This window comes from Lepidochelys kempii, chromosome 2 (genome assembly GCF_965140285.1).
Source record: "Lepidochelys kempii isolate rLepKem1 chromosome 2, rLepKem1.hap1, whole genome shotgun sequence".
Lineage (NCBI taxonomy): Eukaryota > Metazoa > Chordata > Testudines > Cheloniidae > Lepidochelys > Lepidochelys kempii.
Window position 1 is genome coordinate 174,217,054 of NC_136381.1, and position 20,229 is coordinate 174,237,282.

At 40.2% G+C, this 20,229-nt stretch overlaps 1 protein-coding gene across 6 annotated transcripts in view; it reads right to left on the bottom strand.

Moving 5' to 3' along the window:
• Positions 1–20,229, bottom strand: part of CNTNAP2 (contactin associated protein 2) — a 1,669,434-nt gene that overhangs the window by 1,622,981 nt on the left and 26,224 nt on the right. The window lies entirely within an intron of this gene.

Genomic DNA, 20,229 nt, shown 5'->3' on the forward strand with positions numbered 1-20,229 from the left:
GAGGACCCTCCAGAAGGCAAGTACATTAGCAGGGTCATGTGAAGAAGCTTAAACTGATGCTGCCTATGCTGCTCTGAGATAATTGTTCATCTTCAAGCTCCTGATCCTTCAGATCCACATGCACTGATAGACCTGTGCACCCACCCCATTGTCTTTGGCCACATAGGAGCTCACAGATCAGGACCCATCACTTTTCACAAGCACTAAATACTTTGAAGTCCTGATCCCACTAGTGTCAATGGCAAAACTCCCATTGATTTGAACGTGGCCAGGAAAACTTTGTGCATTTTTAAAGAAGTCATACAAGTGATTTGTAGCAGTTAAAAACAGTCCACTCAAAGTGCAATAGCATTGCAACGAGATGCAGAAACAGAAAGTATTGGAATTAAAATGGGGAATATTCATGCTTTTCACAAAGAAATATTTTACCTCAAGCTGTGAGTCAGTATATACATAAAAACAAAAGACATGTTTAATTTTGCATACAATCTTCTCCTTTGAAAAATATTGATTTTGACTATTTCCATGATTACAAAACTCAATACTTGTAAATACACACCAGCAAACTGAGTGGGATAAAACTAAGAACTGACCTGAATCTCCATGCTGAATTTGAACAAAATCAGAAATGTTTTTAAGATTCAAAAAAAGTTAAGTGTTCCTCATCTTCATTTTTATTTGTCTCTACACTTACTACTTCCAGCCAGAAAAGAAGCTGTTTCTACAATATTTATGGCCTAGCAGGAAACAGAAATTACAAGAATTCTCATAACACAATCTGTTCAGATGACATTTCTAGACCAACACTGCAGGCAAAGGGGGAAGGGACAAGTATCTCAAAGAAAGCAACTGAACTTTAAGAGGTTTCCCCGTCACTAGTATACAAGAGTTCAAATAACAAAGGTTTTTTTTAAAAAAAAAATAACTTGAATTATGACACTAACTGCAAAAAAACCACATACTGGATACACTTAAAAATTAAGTTTGAGATATTACCAGTTCTTCTTTTATTCCACATTTTACAGTTCACCAAATACTTCTCAACCCTATAATCTCTCTCAAGGTAGAGTGAACCTTAAGTGTACCCAGTGTAACCTTTGCCTACTACATGTAGCTTTTCTGGAATGCTTTGTCTTCAGTGCTATAACGCTTCATTTTCATTTTTAAAAACCGTCTTGTGTCCATACAGATTCTAGGCAGCACCAGTCTTCAATTAACTTTGCTTCCTCATTGTCTCTGAATTAGGCTTGCAGATAACTAGAGTGGCTTTTTACCTATGGGAAAAGGAAAACAATATTGCCCAGCTCTCATTCAGTTTTTGTCACACCAAAACTTATTCTGGGATTTTTTAAAAAAAAAGTTTGATGTGGACATGGTGGGCCAAATTCTGAAAGTTTCAGAGGTAAATTCACAACAAATATTCCTGCTATTTAGATCAGCTGTATTACATAAATGCAGAGAATGCTAATGTCAACCAAGATTGGAATATTTATAATAAATGCCATCATGGTTAACTTCTTACAGCTGAAGAATGTAGTTTTGCTCACACATAGGGGATATAAATCCTCAGCTCCATTTTGCAGTTTTCTTATCCATCTAACACTTTTATACAAGCAACAGATGCCCCCAAGAGATTTAAATATCAGAAAACACCCCCAGATCCAGTAGGATGTTCAATGTCGTACCATATACTCATTGGGATAAATGTTTTGTTGCGGCCTTAACTGATTTTAGATGTATGTTTGTGATGAGAAATGGGATTTTTAGTTTGCATTAGGAAACAAAGTAAAGCGGATTAATGTAAAAAGTAATATTACAGTTTTAGAACATAAGAACAGCCCTGCTGGATCAGACCAAGGGTCCATCTAGCCCAGTATCCTGTCTTCCAACAGTGGCCAGTGCCAGGTGCCCCAGAGGGAATGAACAGAACAGGTAATCATCAAGTGATCCATCCCCTGTCACTCATTCCCAGCTTCTGGCAAACATCAGTTAGCAACACCATTCCTGCCCATCCTGGCTAATAGCCATTGATGGACCTATCCTTCATTAATTTATCTGGTTCTTTTTTGAACCCTGTTACGGTCTTGGCCTTCACAACATCCTCTGGCAAGGAGTTCCACAAGTTGACTGTGCGTTGTGTGAAGAAATACTTCCTTTTATTTGTTTAAACTATGCTGCCTATTAATTTCATTTGGTGACCCCTAGTTCTTGTGTTATAAGAAGTAGTAAACAATACTTCCTTATCAACTTTCTCTATACCAGTCATGATTTTATAGACCTCAAGCATATCTCCCCTTAGCCGTCTCTTTTCCAAGCTGAAAAGTCAGTCTTATTACTCTCTCCTCATACGGAAGCCATTCTGTGCCCCTAATAATTTTTGTTGCCCTCTTCTGAACCTTTTCCAATTCCAATATATCTTTTTTGAGATGGGGCAACCACATCTGCACACAGTATTCAAGCTGTGGGCATACCATGGATTTATACAGAGGCAACTTGATATTTTCTGTCCTATTATCTATCCCTTTCTTAATTATTGTTAGCTTTTTTGACTGCCGCTGAACATTGAGTGGATGTTTTCAGAAAACTATCCACAATGACTCCAAGATCTCTTTCTTGAGTGGTAACAGCTAATTTAGACCTCCTCATTTTTATATGTATAGTTGGGATTATGCTTTCCAATGTACATTACTTTGCATTTATCAACATTAAATTTTATCTGCCATTTTGTTGCCCAGTCACCCAGTTTTGAGAGATCCTTTTGAAGCTCTTTTCAGTCTGCATGGGTCTTAACTATCTTTAGTAATTTTGTATCATCTGCAAATTTTGCCACCTCACTGTTTACCCCTTTTCCCAGATCATTTATGAATATGTTGAATAGGACTGGTCCCAGAACAGACCTTTGGGGGACACCACTATTTACCTGTCTCCACTCTGAAAACTGACCATTTATACCTACCCTTTGTTTCCTATCTTTTAACCAGTTACGAATCTATGACAGCACCTTCCCTCTTATCCCGTGGCAGCTTACTTTGCTTAAGAGTCTTTGGTGAGGGACCTTGTCAAAGGCTTTCTGAAAAATCTAAGTACACTATATCCATTGGATCCCCTTGGTCCACATGCTTGCTGACCCCCTCAAAGAATTCTAGTAGATTGGTGAGGCATGATTTCCCTTTATTAAAACCATGCTGATTCTTCCTAAACAAATTATGTTCATCTATCTGTCTGACAATACTGTTCTTTATTATAGTTTCAACCAGTTTGCACAGTACTGAAGTCACGCTTACAGGCCCATAATTGCTGGGATCACCTCTGGAGCCCTTTTTAAAAATTGGCGTCACATTAGCTATCCTCCAGTCATCTGGTACAGAATCTGATTTAAAGGATAGGTTATAAACTAAAGTTAGTAGTCCTGCAATTTCACATTTGAGTTCCTTCAGAACTAGGGTGACCAGATAGCAAGTGTGAAAGATCAGGACAGAGGGTTGGGGGTAATAGGCGCCTATATAAGAAAAAGCCCCAAATATCAGGACTGCCCCTATAAAATTGGGACATCTGGTCACCCTATTCAGAACTCTTGGGTGAATATAATCTGGTCCTGGTGATTTATTGCTGTTTAATTTATCATTTTTTTCCAAAACCTCCTCTGCTGATACCTCAATCTGGGACAGTTCCTCAGATCTGTCACCTAAAAAGAATGGCTCAGGTTTGGGAATCTCCCTCACATCCTCAGGCATGAAGACTGATGCAAAGAATTCATTTAGTTTCTCCGCAATGGCCTTATCATCCTTGAGTGCTCCTTTAGCACCTCAGTCATCTAGGGCCCCACTGATTGTTTAGCAGGCTTCCTGCTTCTGAGGTACTTAAAAAAAAATTTACTGTTACTTTTTGAGTCTTTGGCTAACTGTTCCTCAAAATTTATTTATTTATTTTTTTGGCCTTCCTAATTGTATTTTTACACTTCATTTGCCAGTGTTTATGCTCCTATTTTCCTCACTAGGATTTAACTTCCTCTTTTTAAAGGGTGCCTTTTGGCTTCTCACTGCTTCTTTTACTTTGTTGTTTAGCCACGATGGCTCTTTTTTGGTTCTCTTACTATGTTTTTAAATTTGGGGTATACATTAAGTTGAGCCTCTATTATGGTGTCTTTAAAAAGTTTCCACACAGCTTGCAGAGAATTCACTTTTGGCACTGTACCCTTTAATTTCTGTTTAACTAACCTCCTCATTTTTTTGTAGTTCCTCTTTCTGAAATTAAATGCTACCGTGTTGGGCCACTGTGGTGTTTTTCCTGCCACAGGGATATTAAATTTAGTTATATTATGGTCACTATTACCAAGCGGTCACCTCTTGGACCAGATCCTGTGCTCCACTTACAACTAAATCAAGAATTTCCTCTCCTCTGGTGGGGTTCCAGGACCAGCTGCTCTAAGAAGCAGTCATTTAAGGTGTCAAGAAACTTTCTCTCTCCATCCCTGAGGTGACATGTACCCAGTCAATATGGGGATAATTGAAATTCCCCATTATTATTATTGAGTTTTTTATTTTAGTAGCCTCTCTAATCTCCCTAAGCATTTCACAGTCACTATCATCAGCCTGGTCAGTAATATATCCCTACCGCCATATTCATATTATTATTAGAACATAGAATTTCATACCATAGAGATTCTATGGTACAGTTGCATTCATTTACAATTCTTACTTCATTTGATTCTACGCTTTCACATATAATGCTACTCCCCCACCAGCACAACCTGTTCTGTCATTCAGATATGTTTTGTACTCTGATATTACTGTATCCCATTGATTATCTTCATTCCACCAAGTTTCTCTGATGCCTATTATATCAATATCCTCATTTAATACAAGGCACTCTAGTTCATCCATTTTATTATTTAGACTTCTAACATTGGTATATAAGCACTTTAAAAACTTGTCTCCTTTTATCTGTTTGCCATTACACAATGTAATTGAATGGGACTCTTTTATTTGACTGTTTCTGATCAGACTCTGCCTGCATTTTATCACTTTCCACCCTCTCGTCCTCAGTAGGACAGAGATTCTCTATTAATAGATCCTCCCCTGAGGGATGTCCGAACCACATGCTCCTCTGAACCTGTAGCTTTTTTAAATTTTCTTAAAGGAACACACTACCTCAACATGATTTGAACTTGTTACAGCCCATATTAAAAGTCAAACTAGCCACCAAGCTCCACAGATTTGTTTATAATTTTAAAACAGTAACTATCATAAATTAGCTACTATTCTGAGCCCATAGTGCCTCATGACTATTAAACAAATTGATAACTTTGGGAAAAATGGATATAAACTGCTTCTCTGCTGAGCTCAATCTACATATCTCTACTAACGTGAGTACTTTTGAAAAGTCTCATTTACTCTGAACTTCTCATGAGTGAGGATTTGTAGTATCAGACCCCATGCCAGGTTCATCTTGGATCTGCACATTGTTGTGGTGCCAAACTTATTCGTTTGCTTTCAATGGTACATTCAAGTTCAAATTGCCTTCTCTTCCTGTCCTTCAACTCTAGCCTCCCTCCCCATCACAGATGCATAAGTTTCTTGTGTGGTCTCCTCCTCTAACCCCTCCATTTACCCCAATGACCTCATCGCATCCCCTAACCTCCTTCCCACCCACTACTGTCCGCTGCTTTACCTTTTGCTCTCCTTTGGCTCCTCACAATACAAGCATGCTTTAGTCTCCCATTTTAAAAAAAGCTCACTGTTGACCACATTTTCCTCTCCAACTACCTCTATCTCCCTTTCATCTCTAAGCTCATTGAGCACCATTTATAATCACTATCTGGAGTTCCGCTCCTCAGTTCCATCCTAACCCCTGCCCAGTTCAGTTTCTGCCTCTTGGTTGACTGAAGCCACTTTTGCCAAAGTCTCTAATGACCTCCTCCTAGCTAAAGCTCAGAACTAGTATTCCATTCCATCCTCATCCTTCTTCACCTGGAAGCTGCCTTTGACACCAACCACCATGCTTTTCTTTTTCAAGACTTGTTCTTCCTTAGCTTTTATGGTTCTATCATCTCCTGGTTCTCCTCCTACCTCCTTCAGAGGATCCTCCCTATTTCCCCTCCAGTTTTGTCCAGAAGTTCCACAAAGTTCTGTCCTTGTTCCTCTTTTATCCCTCTGCACCTTATCTCTGGGTAATCTTGCCTACAAACACACATTCAACTACCACTTCTACGCTGATGACTCACACATCTCTCTCTACAACAGACTTGACTTAATCTAACCAACCATTCAAGCTCAACATGGCTAACAAACAGCTTTTAACCTTCCCCAAAAAGCCCTCCCTTCTTCCTCCTTTCTTGATCACTGTGGACAACACCATCCTACCTGTCACTTGGACCCATGACCTGGACATTTTCAATTCAGACCTCTCTCTACATCCTCAAATCCAGGTTGTCTAAATCTTGCAAATTATTTCCACATAACATTGCTAAGATATCTATCCATCTACATTACTAAAACTCTCATCTGAGTTCTTATCTCATGTCTTGATTACTGCAACATTCTTCTCTCTGGTCTTGACAAATGCAATCTTGCCGGATTCAAGATTCAGAATTTAATCAGAATGCTGCTGCAAAGATCATTTTCCTGGCTTGTAGTTTTGACCATGTCAACCCTTTCCTGACATCTCTCCGTTGACTCTCTCTTCTCTATTACATCAAACATAAGCTGTCTGTATTTACTTTCAAGGCCACTCCCCACCCTACCAATCATCTTTCATTTGCTACCGAGCTGTTGAAGCTCACCTCTGGTCAGCCCATGTGGCGGTCTCCATAGCCCACTTATTAATTTTTCAGACAAGCACCTTTGTGCTTTCTCCAGTGCTGCCGCTCATGCTTGGGATGCACTCTCTATAATAAGAAAGCTTTGCAGATGTTTATCAGGCTTCAAATCCCTCCTCAAAATCCTTTGTCATGATATCTACAAAAAGATTGACAATGGTCCGGTCAGACAATGGTGTGCTAAAACCACTGTTTATAATGTGACATTTGTCTAGCAATTTGTTGATTTATACTTAGATTGTAAGCTTCTTGAGGCAAGGGCAATTTTTGTTGTGTTTTTATACTGAGCCTTGCGCTGTGGGGTGCTGGTCTAGGCCTGTATTTTCCTGGTGCTACAGTAATATAAAAAATTTTAAAATGGCAGCAAGAGAGCATTGGGTGGAGTACACAGAGATGATTATTAAAGAGATCTTCAGTTCACATTCCCTTGTGCATATCAAACTAAACATGGAGGTAGCAGTATTACATTATAATGATTTAATATTTTGATTTGATTCTGCAACACAAATCACTCTAGAATGTTTGGCATTTGATGTCTCTTCAGTTTGTTACGGTCCTTGCTATATAAATCTTACGGATTTTAACTCGTGTTCTGTATGTTATACTATTATCTTGCCTGAAAATAGGGACTGGCTACCATTTGCATTTGAAGCGTTCTCTCAAGTGGGACTGAAGACAACCAACACACTTATAAGTTTTTTATGCAAACACCTGATGAACAAACTTAGTCAATGAATTGGGCAGGGAAACCTTTTATTAAATGCATATCAGTTCTCTTGTAAACATTGCAACAGGAAAAGAAACAGCTATTAAACACCAGTGTTGTACTCAAAGTAACCTAAAGATTGAAAGAATATTGTTCTACTGTGTTTTGATCATGATCACTGTGTGTTGATCACAATCAAAACCCTTTAACAATGGTGAATCAAGTAAACATTATCATTACTTCAATGGACAAAACTGCTATATGACAGGGCATTCATAAACAAAAGAGGAAGGGGACAATGATTATCTAGAAGAGCTGAGACTTTCAGAGAGATCCTTAAACTCCAAGATGACCTGTTGAGAGAAACCCAAATCCTTAAATTGAAGGCATTAGGCCAGATTTTGATCTAATTATACCAATTTAAATCTGGAGGAACTCCAGTGAAGACAACTATGTCGGCAAAAATTCCAGACTTTATAATACCAGCTTTGTATACACACCTCGTGGTGCTTTTGTAGAATCTGATTCGATGCGTTTATTTGCAATTATATATATACATAGCAATTTCCCCTTTGTCCTAAGCCAATTATCACTTTTGTTTACTACAACCAGAATTGGAGTTCACAACTTCTGTGCTTATATAATACATACTGTTGGATGTCTCATAGAATAGAAGACTGACTTAGACCACAGAGGTTAAGTAGTGATGTACTGGAAGCTCAGTCAAGGGTTACTCCTGGCCAACTGGTGCTCAGAAGAAGATGGCTAAGGTTAGCATGGGTATGAAGACTGCCCAACAGGAGGAGTGCCATGCTTGGTAACAAAATGTTTTTGTCCTATGTTCCATATATTTGAATAATAAAATGGTAATAATTTAGTTGCCTATTTCAAAAGATCAGTTTTTAAAAGTAACAAATGCTAGTGATTGAACTCAGTTGCCTAAATAGTTCACCAATAATTTATCTACTCACATTGCTGCTGCTTAGTATCTATTTTACGGGGAGAAAGTAGACCTGGGGATACTTAAAGAGACCCACAGGCAGAAGAGAAACTGCCCTAAATCACTATCTGGGACATAGTTATTAAAAAGGGGTACTCATACAACTCTGTCTACCCACTATTCGGCACCAAAGATGTGTCAACAATACTATGGTCAGCAGTATTAAAGCCAGGTAACAAATCTAGAGGAATTTAACTTGGAGGCTTTATGGAAGAAATGGAGGCTTTAGGAAGAAATCAGCAGCAGTTTTCATCCCAGACAGATATAGATACATGGCAGAGAATAAAAATCCTCCTACTGCATGTGTGGGGCGTTGTGACGGGGTGTACCAACTCTGCACCAGGCCAACAGGGCCTAACCAAATCACTGTGGGCCCAGGAGACCACACCCTCTTGCCCCTGCTGTGCCTGCTCCAGGTGGAAGGGACAGATAAAAGGAGGCAGCCCAGCTCAGTTTGGGTGGCTGAGGAGGATGAGGGGGGAGGGATGTGTGCTGCAAACTCCTGCAGAGGCATCTGTGACTCTCCAAATGGTAAGAACCCTGGGCCCGGACTATGCTGTGGTTCACCAGCTGACTGCAGAGACTGACTGAGATGCCAAGCCACTGCCAGCCAAGGAGATGCCTGACATGTACCTGGCCATAGGAAATGACCCAGGGAATATATTAGAAGTCGATGCTGGAAATCTTAACTGGGAATTTCGTGGCTTCACAGGGCCCTGGATCAGAACCCAGTGGAGTAGGGTTGGCCTGGGTTCCTCTACCTCCCCACTCCACACAGACACACACTTGCCACTGGAGGTGAATACCGTTTGCTTTGCCCTGCACTGCTCAGGGGCTACAGACTAATCATTTGCTCTGTCCTGCCCAGAGGCTTCGAACCCCAACTGCTATTGCCGGCCCCAGCCAGGAGGCTCATGGGCCATAGACTGTGCTTTCCTCTGCCCCGCCCAGGGACTGCAGATTGATTGACTGTTTGTCCCCACCAGGGGTCCTGAGCCCTCCTTATTGCAGTTGCCTGACTGCACAGGGAGACCCAATGCTTGTGTGATGGGATGTACCAACCCCGCACTGGGCCAACCAAGGTGCTCGGTCCACAACACCCCTGTGACAGGCATGACAAATAATTTAGCAGAAGCCAAAAGGGAATACTGGTAACACAAATCAGTAGACTCACTACTTTACTGAGCTAGTGTGGAATACATCACAATAGAAGTTAATTAGGACAGGCTAGCATGTGAGTTACTAGAAGGAATCTAAGCACTTGCTTTCAGGGGTTTTTTAAGTTGTTAACTGTGGGTTCTGAATATAGCTATGTAGCACCACTCTCTCTCATTACCTTTAGTGAAGTTTTGTGCTGTTTGTGGTAGGCTGTAGGGTCAATGTTTTCAAGAGTGACTAGAGATTTGGGGTGCCTAAGTTTCTGGATGCCCAACATGAGATACCTTTCAGAGGGTAGGAGCTCCAAAAATCAATACTTGCTTATGAATACCTTGGCCTAAGTGAATAGGACACTTCAAGAATGTGGGAGAATGGACAGAGCCAAGAGTTAAAACAACTAATGTGTATATAGACTGCAGCACTGAAGTTCCTAACAAATGCCTGGGGAATGTGTGAACCTTGCCTACCATTCATTTAATCACTTTTGGTAACATACATGCCAAGTTCTAAATCACAGCAAGATGAAAAACAGCTCCTCTACTTTGTTCCCACTGTCTTCATTGGCGCAAGTGGGAAAATGGAGATCAGATATAAACATAATGCATGTTTTTGTTATATGCAAGAAAAAGATGGGGAAAATAAGTGTCTGGTATACAAAACACTAGAGAATTCTTTAGTATGTTTTGGATTACAAAACATTATTATTTTTAAAAATCAAATTACATTCCTCTCAAGTTATATCTGATATCAAGATCAGCACCAAAGTCAATGATAAAAATAAAGCTATTTCATGAACGGGCTTTCTGAAAAATAATGTGGCTAATTTACAGACTAATACAGGTTATATTGTGCTAACATTTTCTATAGTCAGTACCATAATAATGCAGTTTTTCTAGATCATAAACTATCAGGTACAAAGTGGTAAGGAAATACATGGGTCATGAGAAAAGTGCAGAAATCATAATCCCAGCATCCCTACTGGTTTTTAGGAAGCTGAAAGGATGTTCTAACTGCTACCTGCAGTTTATTAAAGGAATAAAAGTTGGTTAGAAATTTCTTTTTTCCACTCGCAGGGGCAAATGACAGACCACTTCACATTTACCTAAGTGCCATTTTCCCGCTCTCTCAGGACTGATTTACATCCTTAGCCTCTCTCCATCTGTATTTCCCATAGCAGAAGCCTCCCTTCTCCCATTCATACATATACAATGTTTTCAAATAGGAGAGGATACATACTTTCCTCTTCTGCCTGAGAACAGAGGAGATTCACACTGAGAAAGAAGGACAAGGCAACAGCACAGCAGAGCCTTCAGAAGCATCTTCAATTTACACAGCCCAGGGTAAGGTACATCCCAGTAAAGAACTTCCTCTCACAGGCAAATTCAAACTGCTAGGAATAATTTTTCCCCATTTTGAAGCAAAAGTACTTTGTCTACTCACTGAATAGTGTTGGCAGACTTTTGCTGGACGGAGAAAGAGACAGTTGTATTGCAGTCTCATTCTTGTTAAAAGCTATAGAGGTTTTCAGGATGCTAGGTACCAGGGTTGTTGAATAATTTAGATCCTACCTGGATATTAATCTCTCCAGACTTCCTGTAATAATTAGATGCAGGAGCACAGGAAAATGTTGAGTCAAAGCTCATAGTCAGGATGGACTTTGAGGCAACTCCATGAAAGTATCCGCACATGCATGCTTCCCAGGCAGCACAAAGAATGCTGCAGGGCAAGGAGTTGGAAAGTACAGTCTGAAAAGTACAGGGGATAAAATCAGCTACTACATCCTTCATGTCAGATTGCTACTATATATAATACTCCTATCAACAAGAACTCAATATACACAACAAAAACTCAAGGCAAGGTTGGACTACCCTGCTCTCCAAGGGATTATGACAAGGATTCCAAATTTAAAAACAGAACTCTATTGCATTTCAGAGAGGGAACATGGGACATTTTTTTTTTCAAACCTGGATGCCTAAAGCTAGGTTTCTAATTTCATGTTTAGGAACGTAGGGTGGAATTTTCAAATGTGCCAAAGGCTTCAAATTGTGTGCAATGTATTTGTAGTAATGTTGGTCCCAGGATTTAGAGAGACCAGATGGGAGAGGTAATGTATTTTATTTGACCAACTTCTGTTGGTGTGAGAGAGACAAACTTTTGAGCCACAGAGTCTTCAAAAATTTTCAAAGAAGCCTACAGGAATTAAGTGCCTGTTCCCATTAGTTTTCTATAGGATGTGGGTGCCTAAAATCCATACGGCCCTTTTAAAAACCCAGCCTAAGTAACTTAGGACCACAAGTCCCACTGAAAGTCAGTGGAACATATATTTTCTAGTGGGTTTGATTTTTGCCTTCTCCTTGAGTGGCTTTCTCCATAGCAGAACTTCCCAACAGAGCTGCAAATGCTGTCAGCAAACTGCAAATGCTGTCTGTGAACTCCTGATTTGTTGGTAGTTCTTAAACTAGGAATAGTATTTTTTTTGTTGCATCATAATGATCCAAATATGGCAGCAAATGATGGTGCCTAAGGGAACTTACACTTTGAAAGATGTATGTCCTATACATTTCCATCAGTAAACCAAGGGGTCCTCCCTATTTAAGTACCATACATACACTGCACCTCACACATCCTAATGCTCTATGCTGACCACAAGTACAATAATTGGGAAAAGTAATGTAGCACCAGAATGAGACTTGGAGTCAGGACACCTGGATATTATTCCTGGCTATACCACTGACTTGCTGTGTGAACCTAGCTTTTCTATTCTTTAGTTTCCCTAGCAGTGAAGTGGGAATAATTACATTTACCAATTTTTTTAATCTGTACATACTAAGGTTCTAAGCATTATTTATTTCTGTGCTTGAAGTTCTTGACTTTCGACTTAAGGAAAGTCATAATTCCTACTAAAAGTATGTAATAAAACATAATAGATTCAGAATCCACAGTCATGACAGCCCTGCAAACAGACCCACGGATGCTGCCTTACAAACAGCCTTCAGAAGAAGAACATGTGTCATGATAGGTTATGTGGATTACCTCAATTGGAGAATACAGGAGACAAGCTAGGAATAATATAGCGGCTACTTTGGTCTCCATAAAAATAAGGATAAGAATTAGGTTCTGAACACTGTACTCTTGCTAGGACACTAATAAATAACCTCCTGCATTAGGATTAAAATCTACTTTCTCGTGCAGCATCTGGTACCAGTTGCGGAAAGTTGATCTAGTTCCATAAACCAATTGGTTCAATCTGGTGTTGTAATTTCTATGAAGATAAAACAGTACTGAGCTAGAAAGGCTGTTGCACCATTCCACAACTTCATCTTGATTTGTTCTCTCCATCGCTCATGTCCCCTTTCAGAAGTGCTCCATACTCTCGACTCCTTTGTTCCTTTTCCTCCCTTTGTTACAGCCTGAATTGCAACCATTTCATATAGTCACACTGTCAAATCTGTGATTGTTATTAATGATTGCTGATATAAGAACATTTTAAATTAACCAAACTGAGGACCAGCCATACTAGCTTCATAACCATTTGTTCACCCACCAGTGGCTTTACCTCTACACTCTCCCATCAACTGCAAACTAAGCTTGCTCCAAACTTGCATTGTAGGTTGTTTTTCTGCCACCATCCCAAACCCTCTCCTGCTCAGTGTGAGGAGGAGATAAATGCTTCCTTAGGGTAACTTGAGACAGCCCTGGAGAATACTCTGAAGTCACTCAGAGCCAGAGGGAGTATTAAAACACAACCTGGCAATTGATGTTCTTCTCTCCTCCCTACTTTGTAGAGAAGAGTGGGTGGATCTCTCTTGTTTCCCTTCCCTAGGTTTTGGAAGGCAAGTCCAGAAACGTGCCCTTTCTATCTCTCCTGCTCTTCCTCTGGCTCGCTCAGCTACATTCCAAAGCATTTTTTTTTTTGTGAGGAGAATTAGATCTCCTGATTTGGCTGCTTCCCTGCTCCTTCCACCTTGATGCTGAAAGAGGAGTGGTGACCCCCTTTGCTATAAATTGGCTCTGAAAGCTGCTTTGAATGTCTGTTAATACCCATTTTCAGATGTCACAAGCCTTCATTGTGTAAGAGGGTGGAGAGAGCGGGTGAATAAGCAACATGAATAGTGCTATTAAGTCAAATTGCTCATTAGCAGCTTCATCTTTGTCTTTTTCAGTTCAGAAATTTAGTGTTTTAAGAGGTACCTCTTCCCCTCCACTCTCACAGGGTATTTTAACTTTTAAAAAGTATGTTATAAAGTGTGACCTGTACAGCACAACAGTAGGAAAAACTAGATTTGTAAATGGAAGGGGTATTGTCTAACTAGAGCAAGAAACAGGAACACAAGACACTTCCAAACTCCCCTACTGAGTTGTGTAGCCTTTGGCAAATCACATAACTTACTTGTTTTAGTTTACCTCTCTATAAAATGGGCACAGCAATGCATGTGTGCACGTGCACGTGCATGTGGTGGACTGATTAAATAATTTGCCAGTTTGACCCTGCAATCCTTAAAAATGACTAATCCTTAAAACACACAATTAGTCCTATTGACATCATTGCAACTGCTTTCTTGCATAAGAATTCCAGTGTTGGATCCAATGTCTGTAGACCATTTTTAGATTCCCAAGCAAAGATGCTATTCAATTGTATATTATTATATTGAGGTTTCTTTAAACAGTAGAGAGTCATCTGCACTTGGAAGAGGTGAAAGATAGAGTCCTGGTTATTTTCCATGACTATGATCTCTTGTTTTACTGGAAATCATTTATGTGGTTTTAGAAACATTACAGAGACCCAATAGTTTTTGGGAGCTGTAGCAGATGTCATTGGGCCAAATCCTGCCCACATGGACTTGGTCCTGTTTCCACTGAAGTCACTTGCAAAACTTCCACTGAATTCTATGGTGTAGGGACAATGCTTGAGTTAGTAAAGTGAGTGGGATTTGTCCCAGTATGATGGAAGTGGAAAAAACGCAACCACCTTACACAGGGCCTTGGAGTTTGTGAAAGATTCCCACTGATGTTAATGGGCTTAGGATCAGGCCCACACACCCTTACTTGCATGAAATTTCAGTGGGAAAGTTCCCGTTAATTCAACAGAAGCCAGATGGCCTCAAGTATCGTACGGATTCAGAGGGCTCTGTGTAGCAAACCCTCATGGTCTTGAGTAACTTCACTCTTGTAAAAAGTTCAGTGGAAGCCAATGGGAACATTCCCTCCAATTGGGTTTTAAACATGTGCATAATCCTGGCCCTCTCAAGTCTGAGTTTGTCACCGACTTCATTAAGGCTAGCATTTTACCAACAGTGTGAGCCATGTAGGTGAAAGATTAGTTTAAACCCTGATGTAACCATTAGGGTCAGTGAAGTTTGTCTTCTTACACTAGTTTATATCAACTCAATCATATTAAAAAGTGACCCCATGAACAACTTACCCAAATATGTCAAAATCTGAAACAGCTGATTTAAAAACAAAACAACTAGTTACGAATCAGTATAGGTTGCTTAGAAAATTGTGTTAGATGAACTTGTCATTCCAACAAGATATTGGTAACGAGACCAAAATTATTTCCCTGCCTCACAAAATTCATAGACTATCATGGTTGGAAGGTACCCCCAACCCTGCTGTGGTCACCTAGGACAGGGGCTAGGGTGTCCCCACTCCGGGGTACTCTCCCTGCAATGGGCACTTCTGTGACCCACTGACCATTACATACAATTTAAAGCAAATGCAAGTTATTTAATCAACAATTAATTTTAAAAAGAGTAAGGAAACATAGGAAAGGTTAAAGGAAACACATCAGCCCACTCTGTGGCAGGGAACATCACAAACAGTGTCTCTGGAATGTCAGGGCAGTTCACAGTCTGTTCCTTGTAAGTCCCAGGCCTTCTTCTCAGGCCCTGGCTTTGCTGTAGGGAAGCTGTGGGTTGGACACTCGCTCTGGTGGTGGCCACACGCTCTCAGGCTTTAAGTGGTAGGACCCTTCTTCCCAGTGTCGCCCTTGCCCTGTCGGGGTTACGATCCAAGCCTGGCCTGCAGAGCCTCTTGGCTGAGGCGTCTCCCTGTGCTGGGCCTGCTGCCCAGGGTCCCTGTCGCTCTCCCCAGCTGCTCACCGCACCCAGCTCCGGACTGCTCCAGGCCCAGCTCCAGCTCCACCACTCTGTCTCTGCACTGCTGCTGCTGCTGCTCTGCCTTCAGCTCCCTAGGCTACTTCTTTGGCCCCTCTGCCTCTGGTTGCTGCAGCTCTGCTCCCAGGACTGGTCTACTCTGCAGGCTGCTTCTGTGACTCTGCTCCCAGCACTGACCTGCTTTTCTGGCCCCTCTGGCTCTGGTTGCTGCAGCTCTCCTCCCAGGGCAAGTCTGCTCTCTCTGGGCTGTGCCTCTGGCTTTGGGGCTGCAGCTCTGCTCCCAGGACAGGGTCTGCTCTCTCTGGGCTGCTTTTCTGGTCCCTCTGGATCTGGCACAGCTCTGCTCCCCAGCTCAGGTTGGGCCCCTACTTTCTCCTTAGCTCAGCCCCACTCTGTCTGACCAGTCAAGTCTAGCTCACACGGAGGACAGGACCTCCCTGACCCGCTGACTCCCTGATTAGCTTGCCCGCCCTGTCATTCAGGCTCACCTGGAACATTGGCCTCTCCCCATTGTTCCTGGGGGCTGTCAGTCTCAGGGTCCTGATTCCCCATCGACCCTTCCCCCTTTTTAGTACTGGGAGCTAGCAACTAAAACACCCCCACTGAATGTTAGTAAGGGGACTGTTGCCCCCTTACACAGGCGAATGTGCAAACCACTGAGCTATCCGTCCCCCCTCTAAGCTAAATGGAATTGAATTATTGCAAGAAAGTAGTACTAAACACACATAGTACAAAGTATCTAAAGGAGTCTGGGATTCTTATCTGGATATTTATTGTCCGGAACCAAATAATTTTGATACATGATAGATATCAAAATGATGCAGGCAATTTATTGGGTCTCATCTCAACATAGCAATGTGTATACATAATATAATAGATGACATTATTTCTAAAAAGTCAGTCTACAAACATCAGCGGACACTTTAAAATCAATTTTAAAGACAACGCTATAACTTTCAATGAATCCCCATGCTGAACCCAAAATCCGACTCTATCACACCATGTTTGAACCAAATTATGAATTCCTTCTATATACAGCTTGCTCATTGAGTTCATCTATCCATTTCAAACCAGTTGTGAGTTTCACTTTGGCTGTACATTATGCATAGGGAATATGGAAATTTAAGATGTATCTACAGAAACACTGTTCTCCTCTGACTTGAACCGTTATTGTAAAACTTCTAAGTTAGGATTGAGAGAGACTGATGTTAGTCATCTGGAGATTAAAAAGCAAACATCTGTGGGGACATGAATCTATTTTTCCCTCCCCACACACAGCTAGACCAAACACAGACCGGAAAGAAAATAATGCCTCATACTCAGAAAATTTTCTTTAGAATGCATTGTTTAATTTATTTTCCCTGACAGTTTTTTTTAAAATGGTGGTAAGAAAAATCTCCCTTGTAATTAAAGCGAAGTCAGTATCAACTAAGTCATCAAGCCCTCTTAAATGACAAGTATGTAATAAATGACATAGTGCTTGAATGTCTGAACAGTCAATTTAAGCAAAGAGAAAGAGAAAAAAGCAACACGGAAAAAATGAATGATTCAAGCGCAGATCTGGTTTGATTACACATGAATTTTAAATGAAAATTTTTAGTTAATATGATAATTTGGCATTAAACTGTGTAACAGAAAGTAACATTTGTATTTCTGTACTGTTTTATCAATAGGACCTAATTTTGTAGATGTTCAGGTTGAATAATCTTATCTAATTTAGTTGAAATTTGACTGATAAACAAAATCCTGTGACGTGCCCACATCATGGTAACTGATGATGCACCTCGAAGGATGAGTGCAAAAAAAAAAAAAAAAAAAAAAGATTCGGCTTACTTCTCTAGTGCTATTTTGTGATCCAGAAAGGAACACAGTTATTTTTTTCTTACTTATTAGCATATCAATAGAGGCCTAATTTTGTAGGCTTGTTTACTAAAAAAATCAAATCTGATTCAAGTAAAAGAGAGGTTTGACTTATTTCCATATCCATCTCTCTATATGATCTAGACGGCAATGTCCCTCTTATTAATGAGAGCTCAACCTCAAACCTACAAAGCAAACAGGTGTAAATTTATTTCTGTTTGTCTGGAAAATAATTGCAGTTTGACTTAGTTCTATTTGCAAGAATTAATGCACCAGAAAGAAATTTTGTACGAGTTTTTTAATTTATTGCATACTTGTCATTTAAGGGAGGTCAATGAATTAGTTTATACTGACTTTGCTTTAAAATTGCCTTTATAAGGACTACAATGGAGGAAAGGGAGTAAAAAAACAAAACACACGTAGATTATTTTAAGGGATTTGCAGCTGGTTCATTGTTGGACTTCAGTTAAATCACCAGCCTCTCTGTGGGTCATTTTTCCCTTGTGCAAAGTGGGGATAATAATATTTACCTACCTTTGAAAGTGAAATCCTGTGTATGGATGATTGGGAAGCTAACAGGTGCTGGGAGGAAGTGGAAGGATAGGTTGTGGAGATGTAAACCACTAGTGTTGGGTGGATAAGAGCTTTACAGATTATACCATACACAAGCATTACTTTCACCTACTCCCTACAGGAATGTCCTCGGGGACACAATGTAGCAAGTTAACAGGACACAGCTACACTACAATCCTGTCTAGGACAGGAAGCAAAGTATGTCTTACCCAGTCAAAGCCGCTGGAGGAATCTGGTTTAGGCCAAGTTACATTACCCATTTACTTCACATGTATTATTAGAACAGTGTGTAAAATAATGCAGCAGGAATTTTCATGGCCAATAGTGATTTGGACCTTTGATTTATATTGTACGGCCAGGGACTTTAATCCCACTGGGCTCAATCTTGCAAGATGAGGAGTGCTCTCAATTCTCATTGAAGTTGATAGGAACAGAGAAGGAGTGCTTCACGGAATACACTCACATAATGTTTAATAAGCACTCAGGTCAGGTTTGTCAGAAGATACAGCACTTTTGTCAACTGTCCAAGTAGTACAGAGGTTACCATTTCAGCAGTCACCCAAGGACTGAATTGAGACCCTCCTAAACCAAAAAGGATGAGTGTTCGTTTTAAGAGCCAGGCTCCCATGCAGAAAGCTATAACTGTCACATCCTGGGCAGACAGGTACAAACTAGAAGTTGCCAATTTTGGTTGGATGTATTCCTGGAAGTTTCATCACATGACAATCTTTAATTAATGATTAATCTTTAATTCCTGGAGACTCCAGGACAATCCCAGAGGGTTCACAACCCTAGCATAAAGGGGGACACAACACACCCTGACATGTACGTTGCACAAGCACTCAACTCAGGATTAGGGAAACATAAAATTAACACTGGGCCTGTTTAGGGCCTTAAAATAGATATTACCAAAGCCACTCCATTATGAATATTGCATCACCACATCTGCATAGTCTCTCTCATGCTAATACTGTGAGACCTACACTAACACTCAGCAGCTTGCATGACTTGGCCCTTAATTTTAATACCACTGCTCTCAGTATTTGTTTTTGTATTAGATCACATTTTTAAACAGGCTAATTTCCTAGACACCAGTCATATGCATCTTCCTCCTTATGGTTAGGTCCAATAGGGAAGCCAAGATAGACATAGAATTGCAGAGAAATCAAGCAACAAAAAAGAAACCAGCATGTCTAGAATATGCTTCAAACCCTGTTTCCCGTTAACAGGGAGTCTCTGACCAAATCAACAAGCTAACAAGTAGTCTTAGAGTTAATATGTTCACTTAATTATGGCCTTCTCATTCCTTTTGCCACAATTTTGAACATGACTGCCAAATAATGGTTTCATTTCTATCATTAGCATGCTTGTGTCTCTTCCTATATTATTTTTACAAACATTCATGAAAGTTCACAACATACAAACAAGCAGTGTTAACTGCAGCAAATACTTAATTTATAGTACATGGCTATAATTATAACACTAGCTATGACAGCTTTCAATAGCAGATCCATTTATTGAAGTCCCTCATGATGACAACTTCATATAGGAAATACTCAAGCGTTTTCCAAATATATCAGTTTCAATCTATTGGTTTTATTAGTAAAGTATACAAAAGCAGTTTCCAAAAACAGCAGTGTTGCATTTCTTTCCAAACATATGCAACATGGGGCTCTAATATTAAAGAAAATATAATTTGCTCCTATCATATTTTAGATTAACCAAATAAAGGGTGAATGTGTATAAAAATTATTGATATTAATAATTCAGTATAAAATTATAATAGCTGCAACATATTACCAAACACATTCAGTACACAATACATGCAATAGGGTATTATTATTAATTTGTATTACTGCATACAAGTCCTAGTCATGGACCACGACCCCATTGTGCTACATGCCATACAAAACACAGAACTGTAAGTTGGCCCCTACCCCAAGGAGCTTAGAATCTAAGCAGCAGGATATAGTGTAGTTTTAACTTATGATAGAAAACT